General features: G+C 45.6%; 1 protein-coding gene and 1 long non-coding RNA gene across 12 annotated transcripts in view; one reads left to right on the top strand and one right to left on the bottom strand.

Annotated features, from left to right (window-relative positions):
• The window catches only part of NFIB (nuclear factor I B), a 456,253-nt gene that overhangs the window by 157,856 nt on the left and 277,716 nt on the right, over positions 1-20,681 (top strand). The gene's annotated exons all lie outside the window — the stretch shown is intronic.
• The window catches only part of LOC102901864, a 46,528-nt gene continuing 32,753 nt past the window's right edge, over positions 6,907-20,681 (bottom strand). For 2 of the 4 annotated variants that reach the window (XR_002148217.3, XR_006588627.1), the window contains exons 2-4: positions 12,940-13,079; positions 12,714-12,795; positions 6,907-7,284 (exon numbers count right to left, since the gene is read on the bottom strand). This is a non-coding gene — a long non-coding RNA (uncharacterized LOC102901864). The remainder of the gene's footprint in view (positions 7,285-12,713; positions 12,796-12,939; positions 13,080-20,681) is intronic. The other 2 variants (XR_002148218.2, XR_002148219.2) reach the window with 2 other exon arrangements.

The raw sequence follows: 20,681 nt of genomic DNA, 5'->3' as shown, positions 1-20,681 counted from the left end.
AGCTTCCGTGTCATTTTCTTTGAGGGGAAACAAGAAAAAAAAACTTGGGAGGTCATTAAAGGTGCACTGGGCTTAGAATCATGCAGACACAGATCTGCACCCTGATCATCTTATTTACTAGATGTTTGACTTTGAATAAGTTGTTATTGAATCCTTCTTAGCAAGACACTTCTGTGTTTTGGGGCAGATCCTATTCTGGGGACTGGGAATATAATGGTAAATAAACCCTGCCCTCAAAGAAAAAAAAAAAAAGCTTAAATTATCTTCTTTGTAAAACTAGAAGATTGCAAGGAGACACTACCGTCAGGCAGTCAGCACAGTGCCTGACACGTCGAGAGGACTATGAACCTGTCACTTCCTAGGTGCCAAGCGCTTTCTCTTAATTCTTATCCCCAAACTATGAGGTAGATATTAATGATGTTTCATTATGCAATGTGTACAGACTAAGCTTAGCCACCTTGCCCCAGTTCACGGGGGGAACAAACCAAGAGTTATCGGACTCCCAAAACGTTACACTTCTTCTTTCCTTTGTCAGATGGGTGATGTAGGTAAGCACACCTTCTCTCTCAATGCCCCAAAAGATGAGTAAATAAGCTAGAAGTTATTGTCCAAGGAAGTGCCAGTTAAGTTGCAATATACGGCGTATTCACATGAGGATAATCAGAACTGAAACTAGCCAAGATAGCGCGGGTGTAAATTTCTTTTAATGGTATTCAGAATTGACTGAACCAGGGATGGTGTCCTACAAATGCTCTTCAACACGTCACACAGTCATATAGGATGGCCCTGGCTCTAGCTACAGAATAGCTTTCCTACCTTAAATCTTTTCCGGAAATGGGCAGGGAAAAAGAATTAGTGACTCGATAACTTACAGTGAAAAGCGTTTGGGGAGGCGGCACCTGGGTGGCTCAGTCGGTTGGGCGTTCGACTTCAGCTCAGGACATGATCTCATGGTCTGTGAGTTCGAGCCCCGCGTCCGGCTCTGTGCTGACAGCTCAGAGTCTGGAGCCTGCTTCGGATTCTGTGTCTCCCTCTCTCTACCCCCCGCCCCCCAACTCATGCTCTGTCTCCCTCTCAAAAATAAATAAACATTAAAAAGAAAATAAATAAAAAAATGAACCCGGCTGGCTCAGTTGGTTAAGTGTCTGACTCTTGATTTCGGCTCAGGTCATGATGCCACGGTTTGTGAGTTCAAGCCCCACTTAGCATGGAGACTGCTTAGGATTTTCTCTCTCTCTCTCTGCCCCTCCCCCACTCGTGCACACATTCTCTCACTCTTTCTCATAAAAAAGAAAAATAAATAAAAGCATTTTGGAGGTAATTTACACTCTTAAGTAGTGGAATACAACTGCTTAGAAGTCATTCTGGAGTGACAGTTTTTACCACTCTACTCCCTGTTCATGTCTTTCTCTCTGCTCTCACTCTGAATCTTCCTCTCCGTTTCAGCCACACTGGTCCAGTTTAGGCTGTCTTCATTTCTTCTCGGTATAGCACTTGGCTACTTAGCCCCTACCTCCTTGGTCATGCTACCACAGTTGCCCCAAGTCTTTAACCCATCCAGTAGCTCCCCATCACCAAACAAATATACCCACATTCATGTAAGAACACAGGTTGCCTACATACAACCTTTCAGCCTTCATTCTCACTGCACAGAACTTCTTAGGTCCCAAATAGGCCCTCCTGTTTCACACCTCTGATTCTCTGAATTTGCCAGTTCCTCTGCTTGAGATGCCCTTCCCCAAGTTCATCTGCTGAATTCCTACTCACCGGTAAATGCAGAGTCTGGGTGCCTGGGTGGCTCAGTCAGTTAAGCATCTGACCTTGGCTCAGGACATGATCTTATGGCTCATGGGTTCGAGCCCCACATCTCACTCTGCACTGTCCATGCAGAGCCTGCTAAGGATTCTCTCTCCCCCCGCCCCCCTGCCCCTCTCTAGCTGGTGCTCTCTCTCTCTCTCTCAAAAATAAATAAACATGTAAAAAAATTTTTGAATCAACACAGAGTCATTCCCTTTGAGAAACCTTTCATTTCCTTTCCAGGTTCCAGTTTTTGTATCCCACAGAATTCTGTTTATTATGGAATCTGTCACACTAGATGACTTTTACTCGTTAACATGTTAATTTCCCCCCTGAAAGAATGCACATCTTCCTCTGTATCTTTACATCTTTATACCCAGGAAAGCCCTAGCATGTATAGGAGGAGCTCAATAAATACTGTTGTATTAAATAGAATTGAATACAACTGTCATTTATCATCATCATCAACCCATGGTTAGTAGGCTCTCACAGGAGTATAACTCGTTGGTAGGTACTACATTTCATGCTTAGCATGGTGGAAAAAGAGAGCCAAACTCTGCTACTTTTTTTTTTTTTTAAGTTTATTTATTTGGAGAGAGAGAGAGAGCTCAAGCAAGCAGAGGAGAGGCAGAGAGAGAGAGAGAGAGAGGGAGAGAGCTCGAGGTGGGGCTCAAACTCACGAACCATGAGATCACGACCTGAGCCACAGTCAAGAGTCAGGCGCTTAACCGACTGAGCCACCCAGGTGCCCCCCAACTCTGCTCCTTCTGATGTGAAGAAGAGGGCCTATCTAAAATGGAAGGTAAAGAGGAAAAGCTAGAGGAGCAAAATGTGGTCATGTTATCACTCTTGGAGGCCAGAAATCGGGATTTTAGAACAGGCCAAGCCACTTGTCCTAGAGGGTTCGAGCCAGTTTTCTGAAAAATAAAAATAAATAAATAATCCAAGAAATGAACAAAATTAAAATCTGGCCAGAAGGTTGCAGAAAGGAAAGGCACACATTTCTGGGAGGGAATAGGAAGTGGTCTTGTCTTCCGCAGCAGGGCTGTCTAATAAATCTGGAGAGTTTTATTGACTTCATAGGCGCAAGAATAACCACCCGGAGAAGACATCGGGTTTCACTTATTTTTTTGGAAAGTAATTTTTCACAGACGCGAGGTTAAAAGAAAGTGGTTGCACGGGCCTCGGCTGTGGTGGTGTATCTTCTGGTATGCGTAATGCAACTGGCTCTCAATTCTGGGACAATGCCCAGCCTCAGAGGTCTAAAGCCTCTGTTGAAAGCAATGAGGACAGAGTGTTGCCAAAATTTTATGGATGCAACTGTAGATCAATTGTCTTAGTGCAAGGATAGACTTTGATCACGAGCGTCTGGAGGGAGGGGTTTCATTAAATGCTGTTTTCAACTCTTAATTCTACAGCTTTTACGTCTACTTGTTCCTAAGCCTGCCACAGACCCTGAATGGCCCTGACACAGAGAAGCCCCTCCCCGAGCCCACGTCTGGCTCTCAAGCAGCAGCAGCGACTGGCACTGGAAGGAGTTCTGGGGTAGAAAAGATACATGGCTTAGAAGGTTCTGCTCCTCACTCCCTGATGTTTGGTCTCCCGTTAGACCTCTCGAAGAGGAAAATGCTTGAAGCTCTCCCCTTCCTGCCTCACGTCTGTGATTCATTAGGCAAACTTGAAAACTTCCCCTCCACCAAGCCAAGCTTTCCTAAGAAAAGGATTGATAAGGGTGTATGTTTGTTGTGTGACTTCTTCCTTTTCAAAGTGTCTGGCCAAGAATAGAAAATTCAGCTCGTTGTAGAAGGCTGAAGTGTCCACTTCTGAACTCCTTTCAGTTGTCCTCACAATCACAGAAGAGATAGCACCTAGGTAACGTTTCTAGCATTTTCCAACTTTCATGTTTAGTTCTCGGGGTGAACCCATGGGCAACTTCTCCCACAGGGCAAGGGACACTTTTCTTCCCAAGGTCATGTTTCTTTCCTAAATCAAGAGCAAGGCAGATAGTCAAGCCGTGGTCTTGGCCAGCTGGATGGCAGGTGGCGCCACCTGGTGTGTGGGAGGCCAGTTACGCTCAGAGCCCCCCAGCATTCTCCATCAAAGTGCACTGGAATCTGCGAGTAAGATCACTGTATTGGAAAGCGGGAAATAAAATCTAAAGCCACTCCATCCGGAATAATCACCTTGTTTTATAGATGTAAAAGTAAATGGGCGGTTTTGAAATGTATCTTTAAGCAACAAAATCCCTTTTCAAAGGACAACCTTAAATAATAAATTAGCAAACACTTTTTGGTTCCTTGGCATGTTTAGGGCACAAAGCTAAGCACTGTAAGTGTATAGTATTACTTAATTTAACCGTCACTACTCTTGGGGCACCTGGGTGGCTCAGTCGGTTAAACGTCCAGCTCTGGATCTCAGCTCAGGTCTTGATCTCAGGGCCTTCAGTTTCAGCCCCATGTCGGGCTCCACATGGGGCCTGAGGCCTACTTAAAAAAGAAAGAAAAAACAAACAAACCTTCTCGACTCTTCTTTTTTTAATTAATTAATTAATTATTATTATTATTATTTTTTTTTGAGAGAGAGAAAGAGGGAGACAGAGCATGAGAGCAGGGGAGGAGCAGAGAGAGAGGGAGATACAGACTCTGAAGCAGGCTCCAGGCCCTGAGCTCAGCACAGAGCCCCACACGGGGCTGGAACTCACAAACCAGGAGATTGTGACTTGAGCCAAAGGTGGACGCTTAACCAACTGAGCCCCAAAACTCCACTACTCTTCAGTAAGCCCTGTCATCGTGTCTGTCTTAACAGGAGACGAAAATAAGAGATCAACTTGCTCCATATAACACAATATATTACCCACCATAGGAAGCAGATCAGAGCAGCGCTCTTGTGGTGGAATTAGGATTGCAATACATGAACCTTTAATGGCGGGCTGACTTCCTCTTCCACCAACGTCTTCTGTCTCCCTGAAGCAGCTTTGTGGAATAGAGTTTCAGTCTTTTGACTAGATAACCCCTAAAGTTGTTTCCCATCTAATGCCCAACGATCCTAATTCTGGAGATGTAAACTGTATAGTAAGCCTCAAAATGAATTCTTGAAGACTGGATGTTGGCAAACCTTGCTCCTCTTTAATAGGCTGACTCAAAGCCACTTTTTGCGTGTCTTTAAAGAATAGGTTTTTCCAAATTACTGCGCACCAATCAACGAAAAGGTGAAATCAAGGCATTTTGCAGATGGAAACATACTGATGCTCTAACATTAAATGTGTCGTTCACATTAAGACAGCAGTGCGAAAGTCAAGATCGATTTATATTTCTCTAATAATTAGGTTACTAAGTATTTTATAGCTAGCACATTTGCTTATACATTCAGCAACACATCGTCCCCCCCAAAAAATCAGCTAGATGCAAGCATTAGGTGTTAGAATTTGAACCTCTCATGTTAACTAGATGTCTGGGTACTGGCTCACTCAGAGCCGGGGGTTCATCAAGGAAAGGGGGAGACTTTTGATGTCTTTGTTAGCTTTTCACAAAGGCAAAACACTCCCCAGACTGAACCTCTTAACTCCTAACTCACATCAGACATCCCTAAATTGCATGGTTTTTGTGTTGCTAAGGGCGGGGGGTGGGGGTGGGGAGGGGAACAGGCTCCTTCTTACAGCGTGGTTGAAGGCGTAAATCGGTATAAAATTATTGGAGGGCAATTTGGCAATAGCTATTAAAAATGAAATGCTCATAACCTTTGACCCCGTAATAATTCACCTTCTGGGAATTCATCATAGAGAAACACCCCTACAACCGCTCAAAGATGTAAGTGTAAAATGATGTTTGCAAGAATATTTGTTACAGGGAAAACTGGAAAGAACCGAAATGTCGTTAACAGGCAATTGGTTAAGGATTGCATGGTCTGGCCATAGAGTACAAAACCATGGAGCCATCAAAAAAGAAGATTAAAAAGATCACTTTTTTACAGAGTGGCATGGAAGGATGTCTAAGACATAGTGCTAGGTGGAAAATAGCATGCTTCAAAGTTGAAGTATAATCCCATTTTTTGGTAAAATAATAAATGAAATTTTAATATATGCCTTCAAAAAAAATGTTAACGGGTTTTCTCAGCTGTGTGGGATTATGGAAGATTTTCACTTTCAAAGCTATGCATTATTATAATGTTTCAAGTTACTTATGTATGTGTGTATATATATTCATATAGATATGCCATTACTTTTGTGATCAGAAAAAATAAATGTTTCTGTAGCTTGGTCCCTTGAGAGCCCTGTTACCAAAGTATAGAAGCCTAGTCCAAATCCATTAACTTTACTGGAAAACACGACTTAGCTGAAATTGGAACGGGGATGCCGCGTAACCAAAGGGAGGCCACTCGTGGAAATTCTTCTGGCCTTTAGAGTCTACAAGCTATTGTGATAATTAGCCCACAATGGCGTGTTCTTTTAATGAGGAGCTAAGGAGAATAAATTTAAAACGCAACCAGTTTTTGAGCCAACGCTGTAGTTGAGAGGACAGCTGAGGACCGGAGACTCCAAGAGGTCTCCTCTTTAACCATGACTTGCCAGAAGGGGGGTGGGAGGGGACATCATAAAACGTGAAGGGGAGTTTGTGTTTAATTTTTACACTTTTATCAAACTAACATTTGGTGCAATTTACCTAGCTCAAGGGTAGATCCCTATCGCCTGGGATGGGGCGGGAGGGCTATAGTTTATACAATGAAGGGGACTTTTTATTAAAAAGAATGCAAAGTGACCAGGGTGCCTGAGTGGCACAGTTGGTTAAGCCTTTGACTTCCGCTCAGGTCCTGATCTTGAGGTTGGTGGGTTCCAGCCCCAAGTCCAGGCCTGCACTGGCATCGCGGAACCTGCTTGGGATTCTCTCTCTCTCTCTCTCTCTCTCTCTCTCTCTCTGCCCCTCCCCCACTTGCGCTCTCCCTCAAAAATAAATAAAGAAATAACTTTAAAAAGAATGCAAAATTACAAATACAAAATTAGGTACAGCCCTTTGGAAGGGCCCCTGAAAAAGAGAGGCCCTTAAGCTAAGCTTAATTAGTTTCTCAGAGATCTGCTCTGACTCAGAGTTCTTAAACCAAGATAACAGGGGAGAGTAACGGACACACTTCCTTTATTTAAGAATTAATCCTGCCAAAGAGGAGTTTCTGTGTCACACGTGAAAGCTAGAGGCAGCACGCAGAGCCCTGGGAGACTGGGCGATCTGTGCTTTCCGGGGGGGAGGGGGGTACTTGAGTTTCTGTGGATGTTCAAGCTCTGGAGAGGCCTTACTTGTTGACAATGGCAGACGCCCAGTCCTTGATGCTCATAAAACCATGGCAGTCAGAGTTGGAAAAGATGTATTAGGTCATCGATCTAGATTCAGGTCCAAGGCAGGATGGTTCACTATTGTAGTCATTCCAAGCCTTTGTCCAGGCAGCTTGGAAACGTCTTGAGGGCTTCACTCTTAGAAGGCTGTTCCTCTCTTCTCGTTACTGGGCAAACGCGGAGGTGTTTGATGGAAAAAAAAAAAAAAAAAAAAGCATTTTAGAGTTGGAGCCACACAACTACTTAATTATATCCATTCACCTAGATTTCTATCAGTGTTTTCCACATGAAGAAAACAAGTTCGTGTAAAGAAACTCTTGTGTCTCTGGCATAAAGTTGCCATCAGGGAACAAATCACTGATTTTTTCCGGTGCCTTGTATTTCCACTTTGGTGGTGAGTTTCTTTTTGGCCTTAGGGATAAAAGCCAACTTGCTTGGGTTCTTTTCAGCCAGAATTATCAAGAAAAAGTAATATTTAAAAGCTTTTGTTAATAGAAAGTGACTTCCTAAACTTTTATTTTGAGTCTGTTGTTGACCTTTCTTTGATAAACTGGGTGTGCTCCCAATTTTTATTTTAGGTTTTATGGGGCTATAAAAATGGGGAGTCTGAAAGCTACGTTTTTCTGTTGTTCACGTTTTCCTTGAAATCCGTATTGATAATGATGCTAATCTCCCAAAAGATTTTGGTGGCTACTTTTTCATAGCAAACAGGATTGTTCCAGACTGGAAAGAGAGTAGACTTGAATTATTGTTGCTTCATTAATGTCTGCTGTATGTCCTAGTGAAATCTCTTATTCCCTATGCCTCACGTGTGTGTGCTTGTGTGTGTGTTTGCTTGCTTGTTCCTTATGTGTTTGTTTATGGATTTGTTTGTTGTTGTTGTTGTTACTTTTGCCTTGAAAATACTCAGAACAATTCTTTCTTTGATAAGCAAAGCTATAAGCAAATATAAAGTGTAAAAGAATAATATAATATTTGGATATTTGCATTTTTTAATGTTTCCTTATTTTTGAGAGAGAGAAAGAGAGAGAGAGAGAGAGACAGCGTGAGCTGGGGAGGGGCAAAGAAAGAGGGAGACATAGAATACAAAGTAGTCTCCAGGCTCCGAGCTGTCAGCACTGAGCCCGACATGGGGCTCCAACCCACAAACTGTGAGATCATGAACTGAGCTGAAGTCTGAAGTCTGAGCCACCCAGGTGCCCCTGGATATTTGCATTTGAAAGTTTATTCTATTTTAAGTCCAGACAAATGGGCATTAGTTTATTGATGTTTGTGACATCATTATTAGCAACGGGCTTTTCTAGCAATAAGCAACCTTCAGGAACCTCTTTTTTTTTTTAATAAGTCCCAAAGATGGGTTTCCAGTTTATCAACCATTAAGAAATTAACCGCAAATGCTATCTGAGTTAAACTTAGGTGAGTTTAATTAGATTTAAAAAGTTGGCTGGGAATTCATCCAACATGAAGAATGTGCTCATAAAAAAAAAAAAAAAAAAAGCTATTTGAAAGGTATGAGAAAAAAATAGAATTATGGGGGCAGAATTAATTTTAAATCTCCTGAACTAAAAAAAATCAAGGTAGACATTCTGGGTGTAAAAAGATTTTCCTTTTATTTTAAAAATATTCAATACAGTATGTCTATCTCTGGGATTTCCTGTGACACCCTCCGTTCAGAAATGTGCCTATCCATGCTAACAAATTACTAAGATAATGGAGAATAAAAATTCTGGAGAAGTACAAAATTAGCAAAGGCACAGTGTCATTGAAAATCACCAGAAGAGGGGCGCCTGGGTGGCGCAGTCGGTTAAGCGTCCGACTTCAGCCAGGTCACGATCTCGCGGTCTGTGAGTTCGAGCCCCGCGTGGGGCTCTGGGCTGATGGCTCAGAGCCTGGAGCCTGTTTCTGATTCTGTGTCTCCCTCTCTCTCTGCCCCTCCCCTGTTCATGCTCTGTCTCTCTCTGTCCCAAAAATAAATAAACTTTGAAAAAAAAAATTAAAAAAAAAAAAAAGAAAATCACCAGAAGAATAATTCCCAACTTAAAATATTCAATTTGCCAAAAGTTTTTTTTTTTTTTTTATGATTTGTGAATGTACTTAAATGGAATCTCGTAAAGAAGTTAGAATATTTTCATTGTACATTAAACAAATTCTCTTTAGGAAAAATAAGGAAATTATATGAATTTAGTACTGTCCAGAAAAATATGGGCTATGTCATGAAAAGTTAATACTGCTGGTGACCTCAGTAATGTGAGCTGTCCTAAACTCCTTACTGGCAAATAAGTTGTAAGCTGTTAAATGTATGGATATGTGCCCTGAGTAGAACACTTTAAACGTGGTTGGGCTCAGTAAGTGTTTGTGGAACAAATGAACACGATCGAATTCAGGTAGATCTCAGATCGTTCACTGTTTGTTATATGTTTCCCTGATTGTCTTTGTTAGTTATGCCTGATTTCAGTAATAACTGATCAAATGATAGCAACCGTGTGTATTTACAACCCTGTCCGTGCAAAAGAACACTTTCAAATGTTCCCTAAAATTCACATGTGTCTATCGGTCAGGAACTTGGTTTAAAAAGAAAAGAAATTAATGCGTTCATGCAATAGAGAAATCCAGTAGTAGACTAGGTCCAGCTTCTCAAACAACATCGTTCTGGGATCTCTCTCTCTCTCTCTCTCTCTTTCTCTCTCTCTCTCCAGATGTCTACTTGACAACTTTCTGTGCTGTTTTCATTCTTAGGCAAATATGGTGGCAAAAAATGGCACCATTTGGCAACCCCTAGTAGAAGGAGATGGTTTCTTTCACGGAGCTGACCTCCCATTGTCCTAACTAGGGTAACATGCCCATCCCTGGTCGTACGATAGTACCCCAGTGGGTGCCAGTAGGCTAGTTTTCTGTGGCTGCCATCACAAATTATCACAAACTGGGTGGCTTCAAAACAGACATTTATTCTTGCATATTTCTGGAGGCTAACCCTCCAAAGTCAAGGTGTCAGCAAGGCTGTGCTCCCTCTAGAGGTTCCAGGGGAGATTCTGTTTCATGCCTCTTCCAGATTCCAGCAGCTGCAGGCATCCCTTGGCTTATGGCTGCACTCCTTCAGTCAATCTGTCTGGTCTTATTGCCTCCTTGTATTATCTGTGTGTGTGTCGAACTCCCCTGCCTCTTCTTTTTTTTTTTTTTTTTAAATTTTTTTTCAACGTTTATTTATTTTTTGGGGGACAGAGAGAGACAGAGCATGAACAGGGGAGGGGCAGAGAGAGAGGGAGACAGACTGGGAAACAGGCTCCAGGCTCTGAGCCATCAGCCCAGAGCCCGACGCGGGGCTCGAACTCACGGATCGCGAGATCGTGACCTGGCTGAAGTCGGACGCTTAACCGACTGCGCCACCCAGGCGCCCCGCCCTGCCTCTTCTTATAAGGACACGTGTGATTGTATTTAGAGATCCTGGGATAATCCAGGATGCTCTCAGCTCAAGACGCTTCTCTTAAACACAGTTGCAAAGATCCTTTTCCCAAACAAAGTTATATTCACAACTACCCCGATTTGGACACAAACATCTTTTTTTGGGCGGGGGGTGGGGGCACTATTTAAGCCACTACAGCTGGCAGATGATTGACAGGAAAAAAGAAGCCCTGATATATAGCATTTACATAGTTGTGATGTATAAACACTGCCCATGGCCGAGGCCAAGCTGCTGACAGGAAGTCACTCACTGAACATGGGGTTGAAAAGAGACACACAGGGGTGCACTTAAATCATGCAGATCTGATAGATGTAAGTAACCTCAGGAGAACAGGTAATAGTAGAATGTATTCAAATAATTAGGAGGCGATGAGTTTTGAGTGCCTAATAACTCCATTTTAAGTATAATGTATTTAATTATAAATTTATGTACTTAAAATTTTAATAGTGATCATATTTAGCAACTGGCTCACAAAGTTCCTAAAAATTTACCAGTTGGTTCGAATAAGCTGGGATGAGCCAGCTCTGACACACCACTGGATGAAATGTGCTGATTGGTCAGGCCTGACTCATAGAGCCTAAGGCGTAGGGTCGGCAATATTCAAACCACATGAACTGAAAACGAGGTGGGTGGTTCCTTAAGAGGATATTGGGGTGCTATTACTTAAAGGGAGGGAAAGGAATAGATAACAACAATAAAGCCACTTCAGTGCCGTTTAAACATATTTTAATGATTTCAAGCTAAGAAAAATCTTTTCAGCAAAGTTCAAAGCAGCTGCAGGCACAAGCATTGTGGGTAGAAAAGGATCTGCAAATCAGGTCTCTGCCTAAGGGAAACTCGCCATTTTTCACATTGTCCTCTTCCTCAGCTCATAAAATCCGGTTTTCAGCCCGGATACCTGCGTCCCAAGGGAATCAGCTTCAGAAAAAGAGACATAAACCAATGGTCTTGTTAAAAGTATCATTTCTTTTAAACAATTTTAACAATTTTATTGAGATATAATTTGCACATGATGGAATTCATCCATTCAAAATGCAAAATTCAGTGTTTTTCTTTTTCATGTTTATTTTTGAGAGAGAGAGAGAGAGAGAGAGAGAGAGAGCACGAGCAAGGGAGGGGCAGAAAGAGGGAGACTGAGAATCCGAAGCAGGCTCCAGGCTCTGACCTGTCAGCTCAGAGCCCGACACGACGCTCAACCCACGAACTGTGAGATCATGACCTGAGTCGAAGTCAGACGCTTAACCGAGTGAGCCACCCAGGCGCCCCAGAATTCAGTGTTTTTTGATACATCTTCGGAGTTGTTCATTCTCCACCACAATGAATTAATTGTGGAACATTTTCCTAGCCTCAAAAAGAAACCCTGTCCTATTGTGCTGTCATCTTTCAATGCCTGGACTCTGACCCCCAGCCCTCGGCAATCACTAATCTATTTTCCGTGTCTGTAGATTTGTCTACTCTAGGAATTTCACACAAATGAAATCATACGATATGGGTGCCTTTGTGACTGGCTTCTTTCACTTAGCATGTTTTTTTTTTTTTTTAATTTTTTTTTTTTCTTCAACGTTTTTATTTATTTTTGGGACAGAGAGAGACAGAGCATGAATAGGGGAGGAGCAGAGAGAGAGGGAGACACAGAATCGGAAACAGGCCCCAGGCTCCGAGCCATCAGCCCAGAGCCTGATGCGGGGCTCGAACTCCCGGACCGCGAGATCGTGACCTGGCTGAAGTCGGACGCTTAACCGACTGCGCCACCCAGGCGCCCCTCACTTAGCATGTTTTAAGGTTCATCAGTGTAGCATGTAACAATACTCCATACCTTTTTATTACCAAATAGTATTCCATTGTGTGAATGTACCACATTTTTGTTCACCCATTCATTAGTTGATGGACATTCGGATTGTCTCCCCTTTTTGGCCATTGTGAATAATGCTGTTGTCAACATTCATTTAAAACTTGTTTTAAAACACAAGCTTTTAGGTGGACGTAGTTTCATTTCTCCCAATCGAATGGTCTTTTAGACTAAAATTTTTAGTGAGGTTTCTTATTTCCCACATGTTTAAGGGAACTGTCATTCAGGAATTAAGTCAGAAACACCACACATAGAATTTCAATCATCTTAAATATTGGGCCACTCACCCAACCCCTTGAGAATCCAGGGTCTGGCTCAGCTCTGAGGGGGAGTCCTGTTCATACACTTCAGGGAGAAGGAGGGCATTGTCTGTCAGGAGAAAGGAGGAACTGGCTTGGGGTGCACTGTGTAGGTGTGTCTGAATTCCCCCTGGGGTACCTAAGTCTGGCCTGCCCCATTGTGGGACTCTCCTCCATCTGCCGAGTATAAAGAATAATAACAATAAAACCTTACTCTTTGGTCTGGAAATGAGAGTCATGAGGTTTGGGAAACTTGCCGGAAAGAGAGAAATTTAGCTTCCCTAATAGACGCTGGTAGAGAGTTTCATTTTCTCCCTTCCATGATGGGAGGGTTCTTCAGAGGGTCCTGCAAACCTGCCATGGAAAAAAAAAAAAAAAAAAAAAGCTCTACACTAATTTATGTAGCAACTTTCTTCCAAGAAATCCAGTGTCTCAAACAGTCTTTCACTGATTCCCCTTAGGGAGTTTGCACAAATGTGCATAAGAAATTACTTCTTTTAAAATTTACACTCACCCGTTCGCCAATACTGGGCAGAAATAGAACCAAAAAAGCAGACCTCCTGACCAAACATTCCACTATAATATTTTCAGTGAGCTTCTATAAATCAGTGCATATCCTTAAACACAGGATCTCCCCGTAATATCCCCATAATATCCCCATGACTCTAGCCCTGATGACTACATTCCTTTCATCAGGGGCACAGCCTGCCCCTTCCAAATTAGAATCAACTACTATGGCACGCACCATGAAATGGAAGTCTATTATTTACTTCCAATTAAGTGCTCGGGTCGGCCTTAAAACAGGCCAGGGTTCTCTCTTGCAGCTCGGCCCAACAGAGAACCCCTCAAGAATCCTGGGGCTGACTGGCTCCAAAGCGAGAATCCTGGTCACACACCACAGGCAGGAAGCTGGAGTCTAGCCAGTCCTCTCCCACCACTGTTCCTCTCTCACCGCCGTGTCTCCATGCTGCCTTGACTTTGGGCTGCACTGCCCCTCAGAGTCCTACTGTTCATACTGGGGAACAAGCATACGCGGTTTCCAAAGCCCAACGCCAGTGCCTGGATGGATGACTCTGGAAAAGCTTCCAGCGTCAGCCATATGCAGGGCCCAACCCAGCCCCCTCCCCCAAACCAAACATTTAGCTCCTTATGTTGGGCCTTTCATCAAAGTATTCCTATTGTGAAGTTCTCACTGCCCATCCCTGGGGGGGGGGGGAGGAGGGAGGGGGGGCCGGAATGTTAGGGCCACACTAGCTCATGCAGAATCCCAGGGAATCAAACCTGCAGAATATCTGTGCCTTTCCTCCCACCCCCAGAAAATCTCTGGGTCCCATAAATTCTTCCCCAGGGGTTCTCGGAGAAATGGGAGGAATTTTTTGGGGGTCATTCATTAAAATTTTTTAAATATTTATTTATTTTTGAGAGACAGAGAGAGAGAGAGACAGAGCACAATCGGGGGGAGGGGCAGAGAGCAGAGCTGTCAGCACAGAGCCCGACGTGGGGCTCCAACTCACAAACCGTGAGATCATGACCTGAGCCAAAGACAGATGCTTAACCGACTGAGCCACCCAGGCGCCCCTAATGTTTATTTATTTTAGAGAGAAAGAGAGCACATGAGCAGGGGGGGAAGGGCAGAGAGAGAGGGAGAGAGAGAATCCCACGAAGGCTCCACATTGTAGGCACAGAGCCCGACATGGGGCTCGATCCCATGAATCATGACTTGAGCCAACATCAAGGGTCACCGAGTGAGCCGCCCAGGTGCCCCAGAGACTGGAAGGATTCTCTGTATCCAACTGGTGACACAAAGTTCTTACCAGTGTCCCACGCTACACCCAGCCTCAGACCTATTTTGTTTCGGCCCTCATACTCTTAACCAGCACTGTATTTTAAGTTTGTGTTAGCTGTCAACAAGGACTAACTACGTGGTTTGTTGTGCCCCGTGCAACACAAAAATGCAGGCCCTTCTTCAAATCCACGAATTTCCACATGGCCATAGCAGAACATTCAGCCAGAGCACCTGGCCCTTCCTGGGCCAAGCGTGGGGTGCCGCGTGACCGCGCCGGTTGCGTGTTCGTGAAATGCACCCTGCTCCCAACGTTTCAAAAGCAAAAGATTCTTAACCTCTCTTAAAAACTAAAAACATCGGTGACTCCGGGCTGCATCCCTGAATGGATCCACAAGATTGGCGGGCGCCAAGTTACGACCTAGAGTCATTTGCTAGGGCCACCGTGACAAAGTACCATAGACTGAGTGGCGTAGAAGACAGGAATTTATTTCCTCGCAAGTCTGGGGGCCAGAAGTCTGAGAACAAGGTGTCGGTAGAGTCCCTTTTTTCTAAGGCGCCGTCCCTTGGCTTGCCCACCCACTGGCGGCCGCCTTCTTGGAGTGTCTTCGTGTGGTCTTCCCACAGCACCTGGCTGTTGTCCTAATCTCCTCTTCTTACGAGGACTTCCCCGGTCACACCGGTTAGAGCTGCCCTAATGGCCTCCTTTTCACTTAAGAGCATCTTTAAAGGCCCTATGTCCACATGCAGTCGTAGCCCGCAGCCCCGCCGGCTAGGCCTTCAACCTATGAACTTTGGAGGTCGACGAGGCCCACAATGCAGCTGTTCACTTCAGAGAAGCACCGTGCTCCGAGTCTCTGGCCCCCAACCTTTGCCATGGCTCATCCGGTTGAACTGCTTCTCTTCCTCCTGATCCCTTCTCCCTTACGGAGGAACCGGTCCTCTCACGTAGTGTATGGAGTAGTGACCCTGCGGGGTACAGGACAATGGCCTCGCGCACCCTCCACGTCCGCAAGACTACCCAAGTGATCCTCCCCGCGGGCCTGTGATCCGTGGCTTAAAACCAAAAAGCAAAGGTAGCCGCTAGGTAGAGATAAGAGTTCAAGTGCGGTGTAGAAGGACGAAGTCAATCGCCGTGAGGTACAAATGACGGCTCATCGCAGTGATTCGACTTGCGGGTTTTAGGAGAGCGGACTCTGAGCCCCTACTGCATTTTTCCTGGGCCTGATCCCGCTAAAATCACCTGACCGTCCAAGGGATGGCCTTAAATTCCAGTGGAATCCCAACCAGACAGCCCCTTAGAGAGAACATACTCTCAAATTGGTCTTTGTACCTATTCGTAGAAATGTTAGCCAGATTATAGCTGAAAACTCTGCTAATTCTGGGGACGTTTTTGGTCTCATGCCTGGAACTGTTGAAGCATATATTCACACCTACCACATGTAACACTCAGTGGCATAATTTCCAGCACGACACTTTCCTACTTTAGTTTTAAAAGAAGCAGAGCAGAGACTGGAGACCTCACTCTGTTGCTTTTTGCAGGAGGCTCCATAAAGGGTGAAGGGATGGCTTCCGTGCTGAAAAGAGGCATATTTTGCCGTTTTAAAAGAAAAGGGGACACAAACACCTTTGCTCAGAATCAGGGAGCTCATGCTGAAACATTTGTACCTGCATACTCAAAAGAAAAATAAAAATAATGAGGTCCAAATTTCGAGGTTCTCGGAGAATAATAGTGTGGCGATGAATAAATCCCAATATTGGATAGAGCTTGAGAAAAACTTTAAAAGCCATCTTAGTCTAACCCCTTTGGTTCTAAGCCAAGGAAAGGGAGGCTCTGAAATATTTAATGACTCGCCCCAGACCAACACTCTTCCTCAAATGCACGTCTTTTCTCTCTGGTCAGTGGACTTCCTACCCCACCAGGCTACTTTGAAACAGGTACTGTCCTGTTGACTTAACTTGCACGTAAAACAACAAAAATCCTCCTTCTCTGAAACAGTCTCGATTTAGACCCCAGATCTGAGAAAGCAAAGGCTATTTCAACTTCCACTCCCTTAGCAAACAGAAGAAAAGGCATCTGACTGACCCGTGGACTTTTCTGGCTGGACCCTGGTTTCCCCACCCTCAGGTTTCTGCCGCAGCGAGCGGTGCTGACTGCCAGTCTGACACCAGGGGGCGCAGCCTCCTTTGTCCTGACACAGGCATTGAAGGCAGGCTCTCTGAAGTCTGAAGTCTGGCTGGGCCTCAAAAAAAAAAAAAAAAAAAAAAAAAAAAAAACTGACTTTCCCTCCTTTCACCGTTTCTCTCTGGAACCAGCCCGCTCCCCAACCCCCCTCATTCATCTTAAAACCGTTTTTTTCTTCCTCCTGGACGCTCACACTCTCCCTCTGTACCATCTCAGATCTGTGCATGCTGCAGGGTCTTGTGCATGTTTCTAGAAGCGCTTTTCAGAGACACCAGCCCCTCCCCAGCTGCTCCTCTTCTGGAGGAGCCCACGGCCAGGGCCCGTCACTTGCTCTCACTTGGAGCCCCCTCCCCGCTGCCCTCCACCACCAATTCAGGATTTTCTAGCCATTCTTCCCGAATGAGGAACTCTCGAGGACAGGACTAGCTTTTCCTGAAAGAATTATCACACGCATCCTCTAAAATCCCTCTCCTTTCCACTCACAAAAATAGTTGCAAACAATGAAATGATCGGTTCTGGGAAGCTTATACCAGCGTTCACCCTCTCTGCTCCCGAACGTCTAACATCAGCCTTCGGTGGGGGACATCTACCCAAAGGGACAGGCTGAATCATCCCTTCAGCCATGCTTCTTACCCACCCACTGTGCACCCCCAAGCCGGGAAGTGCCTCCTTCTGCCCTCACCAACTTGGCTCTCTGTGTTCTCCCGCAGAAGGAAATCTTCATATTCACCGCAGCCCCTGATCCCAAAGACTCAGTGTTCCCATGTTTCACGGAAAAATGAACATCCCCTTCCACTTTAAGATGTACTTCTATACCTGCTCCTATATGCACAACACCCAAAGGCAAATCCCCATATCCCCCAAGCACACCCTTTTGCAAACAACCCTGAACATTCACCATCTTGAACTGAAGGGCCACAGGGTCCTAACCAGACCTTTGAAAAGCAGCGACTCTATTTACATAAAGAGACTTCAAGTTTACAGTCCACCCCCACCCCCGTCCTCACCCCCTCCCACCCCGTCACCCCGTCTCTCATTTGAGCCTCCCAACAACCCCGAGCAACAGGCAGGGAAATCTGAAGCTGAAGGAGCTTGCCCCAGTCCCAGACAGAGGTAGCACAGGCCGCAGGCAGCACTGGGGTGACAGCAGCTAGGTGACAGGGACACAAGGAAAGCTGTTTGTCCATTTGCACCGAGGCCTGGAAGGAATGCAGCCCTCACAAATGGCCATCAGGTTACCTGCACCGAGAGAGCTCATGGTCTCAGCTCCCGGAAAACTGTAGCATTAGCAGGTGCAGGCGGAGAGGAGAGGAAGGGGTGACATGAACTCTGACTTGAGCCTTCTTATCTGTGGCCTCGCTCCTTGTCTCTCCCCACTCCTCGCCTTCCCTAAGATAGACAGTCATGGTGGTGCTGGGTCTGAGACAGGCAGCCACAGCTGGTTATCCTGATTGGGACACTCCCTGTCCTCACTCGGAAGGTAATGGTGACGTCTATTAGATAAGGACAGAGCCACTAAAGGAATGAAAAGTATCAGCATTATTCTGGAAGAGGGGGCAGAGGAAGAGACTTACTTTCAGTTTACGCCCTTTTGGATTGTTTGAAATATTTTGATTTATGCATATGTTACTCTTATAATTTTTACCGATTTTTATTGGGGCTAATAATGCTCTTTAGGGTTACTGTAATGACAACCTATGTAAAGCGTCTGGCACACAGTGGATGTTTCCTGAACAGTAGTGTCTTGTTAGCTACACCAGCCTCAAAACTGGGGCAAACGGACTTCAAATCAGGAAACCTGGGGTCTGGTGCAGACTCTGCTCTCAGTTCACCGTATGCCCTTGGTAAGCCCAGTCCCTCCTCTGTGCCTCAGTTTCCTTCTCTATAAAGTTACTAGGCACCGTCCAATTGAATAGGAAAACAGTGGGAAGAAGTCCAGCACCCAAAATGCCTGAGGCCCCCTCTAAAATGCAGCCACAGTTGTGCAGAGGCCAGCCTCTCAAGCTGGAACTCATCGGGCACAGACCCTTCCCTTCCTAGGAGAAGCTGGCCTCTAGGGTAGACAGCTCAATAGTTCTGAAGATCATTCAGAATTGAAGTTAGGAAACAAAAATTCATGAACGCTACGTAAAGCCATCAACTGAGGTAGGAACTGGGGAGGGAAGGTTTGGGCTATTCCTCGGGTGCAGTTGGCCCCATGATCATTTCCAAGGAGATGCCCTTGCTTGGCAGAGGGGTGCCTTTCAAAAGAGAGGCCCCAGACCCAGCCAGAGCCAGCCCCAGGCAGGTCCAGAGGCTGAGAGTTCTGTGTGGGGTGCGGGGCTAGCTGTGGTGAGACCAGACCCACCCCTGGCACCGCCAGAAGCACAGCCGCACTCTGGATAAAGTCAAAAGGAACTTGCTGCCCAGGCGGACTGAACTGAAGCACCGCTGAAGCTCCCCCAGCGTTTACCTTTATCTGAACAACAACAATGGAGAAGTGGAGAGACAGGGTCATAGGAAGTGCAGGCGCTCAGGCACTAAAACAGGGGAGACCTGTTCTGGGGCACCCCAGTTCCTGAGAATCAAAGAGAGATTTTGTTCCTGGAACACACAGCTGATTCATTTCCCATCCTGCTCCGAAATCGGAGGTTTTCCTTGTAAGTCTCTTTTGCCAGCGCTTGGCCTTTGGGGACCGGAGGCAGGTAGTCTGGTGGGTAGGAAGGTTGTGACTTTCTTTTCGCCCCGCGGTCTTCTTCCTATTTAAAGCAGCACCGCCTGTCAGTAGTAGCCAAGTGCCAATATTTGCAGGCAGGAAGGTTTTCTGACATTGGAAGGGGTGGAGGCGATCAGAGCAGATGGGAGGCCCTTTCCCAAGGCCATCAGGCAGGGCAGAAATCGGTTTCACCCGCACCTCAGGAGGAATCACCAGCCTCCACTCTCAGGGTCAACACTCACAAGGTATCTGCGTTAATATATATACAAAAAAAAAAAAAATCCCCCGTATCTCTGAATTAGTTGACCACACCCGTTACGATGACATCTTCCCCCAAAGCCCGTGTTGTCACTGCCTAAAGGGGAGGCAGTGTTTTCAACCCTTGAGGGATCTGAAATAACGGTAGCAAAGGATACCCACACCTGGAAGACCCCTCCCTTTTTTGTGTGTGAGGCCTAGCGATCTAAGAGGGGGATAAGGGAGGGGGAGGCAGCTTGTAGAGAGGCTTGGGCAGGTAGCAACAACTCCGCCTGATTTCCAGAGGCAAAACCAAATAAATAAAAATAGCTCCGGCCATCATCCTTTGACAAACGTACATTCTGAGAATTTCTGTAATTTTGGAGAGGCTCCCTCCCATTGTACATTACAAGTCACTTTCAAAGACAGTTCTGAATGCATGGCCACTTGTTAAAATGTCTCTGTGCTTGCTTTTCCGCGTGGTTCTTTTCTGCGCCCGTTTGTATCTCTAATAAGCAGCATTGTTTATTATCCTTGGGTCCGTGCCCCTGGGATTGAACTGAAATAAAACAGGAGCGCAGAGGCTGAGCGCTGGAAAATGCACCGGGTTTCCCAGGCCCGGGAGGGTCCGGGGCTGCGGCGCGGCGGCGCGGGGAGAGCCCACCCGCGCATACGCACTGGGCGAAGGACAAGTTTGCGAGAGTTTTTCCAGACGCCGAGAGGTCCTGGGCAACACGAAGCCCCGGACGAGTGGGCACAGGAAAGAGGCACACTGGGAAGGGAAATGCCACTTAAGACTGGGAATAGGGGTGTGACTTAGGGGCAGAACAGACTAATGCGGCAGGATCATAAAAGACTGCCGCGCGGGAAGCGTCCTGAGCCGTCTTTTAGCTCGAAGTCTCAACTCTCGTTCCTGTGCAATAAATTCTCATTAATAAATTCTCGCTCTTCGTCGCAGCCCGGCAGTTTTCGCTGTCAGAACGAGTATCCTAAGCAAGATGAGGCTTACCCCCCTCCTTCCCTGCAGTGGCCTCATATTTGTCCCCATTTCGTTTT

Source organism: Felis catus, chromosome D4 (genome assembly GCF_018350175.1).
Source record: "Felis catus isolate Fca126 chromosome D4, F.catus_Fca126_mat1.0, whole genome shotgun sequence".
NCBI lineage: Eukaryota > Metazoa > Chordata > Mammalia > Carnivora > Felidae > Felis > Felis catus.
This window is presented reverse-complemented; position numbering and strand designations above follow the sequence as displayed.